At 48.6% G+C, this 4,259-nt stretch overlaps 1 pseudogene; it reads left to right on the top strand.

Moving 5' to 3' along the window:
• The first annotated feature begins 1,845 nt into the window (after positions 1-1,845).
• On the top strand, positions 1,846-2,916 carry LOC110302111 (glyceraldehyde-3-phosphate dehydrogenase pseudogene; annotated as a pseudogene).
• The last annotated feature ends 1,343 nt before the right edge of the window (positions 2,917-4,259 follow it).

Here is a 4,259-nt window from a genome sequence, read left to right as displayed (position 1 = left end):
AAGCCAAAGGGTTTTTGCTTTTCCCTGGGATCTCTGGGAAGTGTAGTCTTCCCATGGCAGACAGCCCAGCTTCCGGAGCCGAAAGGGGTCTGGGATGCCCTCTGCCGAGATGGAGTTCACTCTGCAAGACCCTAGCGGGAAAACATTTCCATAGCTCTGGCAGAGCAAGAAGGAACCAATATCACACACTTCTCATCTGCTAGTCCTTCTTTCATTATTTATTTATTTATTTATTTATTTTGGGTACAGGGTCCTGCAAACATACAGTGCAGTCTAGGCTAGCTTCAACTTTGATGCAATTCTCCTGCCTCACTTTCCTGAATCAGCATTGGTTAACACCCCCACCCCCGTGCGCACCCTGTCATGCATGCCAGCCACTTTACCCTTGCACAGGGGTAGAAAAAGAAGCACAGGTCCCAAAAAGAGATTAACCAGGGAGAACTGTGATTCTTGCCACAGTGTGATGTTAAGAATTTGGGGGTAAGCTGGAAAACCTGTCTCGAAAACCAGTTCCTCGAAAAACCAATAAATAGAGCTGGGCGTGGTGGCGCACGCCTTTAATCCCAGCACCTGGGAGGCAGAGGCAGGCGGATTTCTGAGTTGGAGGCCAGCCTGGTCTATAGAGTGAGTTCCAGGACAGCCAGGGCTACACAGAGAAACCCTGTCTAGAAAAAAGAAGAAGAAGAAGAAGGAGAAGAAAAAGAAGAAGGAGGAGAAGAAGAAGAAGAAGAAGAAGAAGAAGAAGAAGAAGAAGAAGAAGAAGAAGAAGAAGAAGAAGAAGAAGAAGAAGAAGAAGAAGAAGAAGAAGAAGAAAGAAAGAAAGGAAGGGAGAAAGAAAGAAAGAAAGGAAGGAAGGGAGAAAGAAAGAAAGAAAGGAAGGAAGGAAGGAAGGAAGGAAGGAAGGAAGGAAGGAAGGAAGGAAGGAAGGAAGAAAGACAGACCAATAAATAAAATAAAACAAAATTTGGGGGTATACCCCAGATGTTGAGGCACCTGCCTTTAATCCCAGCAGTAGCAGGAGAATCTCTGTAAATTTGAGGCCAGTTTGGTCTACATAGGTAGTTCTAGGACAGCCAGGACTGCATAGAGAAACTCTGCCTCAAAAAAGAAACAAAAAATGGGCAATCTAGAAGAGGTGACTTAAAATTGGAAGTGTTTTCAGGAGCAGAGGCTGGAGGAGCAAGGTGAAAGGGATGATAGTAATACAGTCACCAAACCAGTCAACGGGATCCGACAGACCTGCCACCTCTTCTCTTCAGAGCATTTAACCTGCCCCAGCTATGAGGTGGCCACCTCTTCTATGCCTGAATCCCTTTGTCTTTCTTTTGTTTGTTTGTTTTGGAGACAGGGTTTCTCTGTATAGCCCTGGCTGTCCTGGAACTCACTCTGTAGACCAGGCTGGCCTCCAACTCAGAAATCCGCCTGCCTCTGCCTCTGCCTCCCAAGTGCTGGGATTAAAGGCGTGCGCCACCACCACCTGGCCCGTTTGTGTCTTTGATGGTTTCCTGTCATGAATCCTCATGACCCATCTAATTATTTCCCATCAGTCAGACTGAGGATCAGTTGCTCTCAAGTTGGTATGTCACTCGGAGACATTCCAGCATACTCATTGAGAAGAGTTTGAGATGAAGAGCTTTGAGGCCCTGATAGCTTAAAACTGTGTGACTGTGTCATCATATCATTTATCAGAGGTGGAAAGCCCTCGATAAAATACAGCAGTCGTTCTGATTAGGAAAAAAAAAAAAAAGGTAAACTAGAAGGAAACATTTTAAATAAAGAAGCTGAGGGACTCTCTGCTCCTCCTTGTTCCAGAGACAGCCGCTTCTTCTTGTGCAGTGCCAGCCTCGTCCTGTAGACAAAATGGTGAAGGTTGGTGTGAACGGATTTGGCCGTATTGGGTGCCTGGTCCCCAGGGCTGCCATCTGCTCTCCACATGGCAAAGTGGAGGTTGTTGCCATCAACGACCCCTTCATTGACCTCAACTACATGGTCTACATGTTCCAGTATGACTCCACCCACAGCAAATTCAACGGCACAGTCAAGGCCGAGAATGGGAAGCTTGTCATCAATGGGAAGCCCATCACCATCTTCCAGGAGCGAGACCCTGCTAACATCAAATGGGGTGAGGCCAGTGCTGAGTATGTCGTGGAGTCTACAGGCGTCTTCACCACCATGGAGAAGGCCGGGGCCCACTTGAAGGGTGGAGCCAAAAGGGTCATCATCTCCGCCCCTTCTGCCGATGCCCCCATGTTTGTGATGGGTGTGAACCACGAGAAATATGACAACTCACTCAAGATTGTCAGTAATGCATCCTGCACCACCAACTGCTTAGCCCCGCTGGCCAATGTCATCCATGACAACTTTGGCATCGTGGAAGGGCTCATGACCACAGTCCATGCCATCACTGCCACCCAGAAGACTGTGGATGGCCCCTCTGGAAAGTTGTGGCGTGATGGCCGTGGGGCTACCCAGAACATCATCCCTGCATCCACTGGTGCTGCCAAGGCTGTGGGCAAGGTCATCCCAGAGCTGAACGGGAAGCTCACTGGCATGGCCTTCCGTGTTCCTACCCCCAATGTGTCCGTCGTGGATCTGACGTGCTGCCTGGAGAAACCTGCTGAGTATGATAACATCAAGAAGGTGGTAAAGCAGGCATCTGAGGGCCCACTGAAGGGCATCTTGGGCTACACCGAGGACCAGGTTGTCTCCTGCGACTTCAACAGCAACTCCCACTCTTCCACCTTCGATGCCGGGGCTGGCATTGCTCTCAATGACAACTTTGTCAAGCTCATTTCCTGGTATGACAATGAATACGGCTACAGCAACAGGGTGGTGGACCTCATGGCCTACATGGCCTCCCTGGACCACCCACCCCAGCAAGGACACTGAGAGCAAGAGAGAGAGAGGCCCTTGGTTGCTGAGGAGTCCCTATCCCAACTTGGCCTCAACACTGAGCATCTCCCTCACAATTTCCACTCCAGACCCCCATAATAACAGGAGGGGCCTAGGGAGCCCTCCCTACTCTCTTGAATACCATCAATAAAGTTCGCTGCACCCCCCCCCCAAAAAAAGAAGCTGAGGGCTGGGGGTGTGGCTCTGTGGTAAAGCATGTAGGTATAGCAGGTGTAAAGCTATCTGTGCAACCCCAGCACCCCAAAAGGAGAAAACAGGTGTGTTACCAGTGAAGTTACTCAAGAAAGGGGGGGTCATTATTCTCACTTGCTCTTTCCAAGATCTCATTCTGTAGCCCTGGCTGTCCTGCAATTCGTTCTAGAGCCTCGCTGGCTTCAAATCTTCAGCGACTCTCCTGCTTCTGCCTCCCGAGTACCAGGTGGGATTGCAGGCATGAGCCGCTGCCATGCCAGGCATCCTCAGCTCTCTCCCCCACAGAGTCTACAAAGCCTGGTCAATTCAGTAAGGTGAGAAAAATTGATCTCAGCACTTGGGAGGGGCAAAGAAGAGGACCAGGAGTTCAAGGCCACTGTTAGCTACATACATACATACATACATACATACATACATACATACATGGTGAAGCTTGTATCCCCAGGTCTATGGGTGGCTGAGGCAGGAGGATCTAGAGTTCAAGATCAGCCTGGGTTATAGAATGAACTCATGGCTAGTCTGATTTAGCAAGACTCTATCTCAATAAAATAAAATAAAATGAAATCCTGGGCTGTAGTTTAATGGCAAAACCTGACACACATAAAAGCCTGACTTGAGCCCTGACACCAGAAACAGTAACAGCAATGAATAGATTAATGTATATGTGGGAGTGGGGTGTGTACAAAGATACATGCATATTGGAGAAAAATAGATGCGTTATCTAATAGCTGCCATTTGGACACTTACAATTCACATGGAAGGAGAGAAAGCCAAATCTACATTTCACCCCAAAAATAAGCTTCAGATATACTAAGGAGCTTAACATTAAAAAAATGAACTAGAGGAAAAATAGAATATTTTCACCATCTTATATTAAAGAAAACCTCCCTAATGAAACATATCGGTGGGGGACGACCCACAACTGGAGAAGTTTCCCCTGAAGTATGCAGCGTGTCTGTAGACCTGGGAGCACCCTAACACCCTCAGCATCCCGGCTCTCCCGCTCATGTGTCTGTGGAAATGCCGCTGTGGTGCTGAGCAGAGGAACTTCAGAGCACTAGACTGTGTTTACCCTGCACTGTCACTGTAGGGCTCTGGCCTCCAGGGAAGCACTGACACACTGCTCAGTGGGTAGGGAAATGCAGCCTAGGATG

Source organism: Mus caroli, unplaced genomic scaffold (assembly GCF_978045245.1).
Source record: "Mus caroli unplaced genomic scaffold, Mus_caroli_1 scaffold_11, whole genome shotgun sequence".
Taxonomy (NCBI): Eukaryota; Metazoa; Chordata; class Mammalia; order Rodentia; family Muridae; genus Mus; species Mus caroli.
This window is presented reverse-complemented; position numbering and strand designations above follow the sequence as displayed.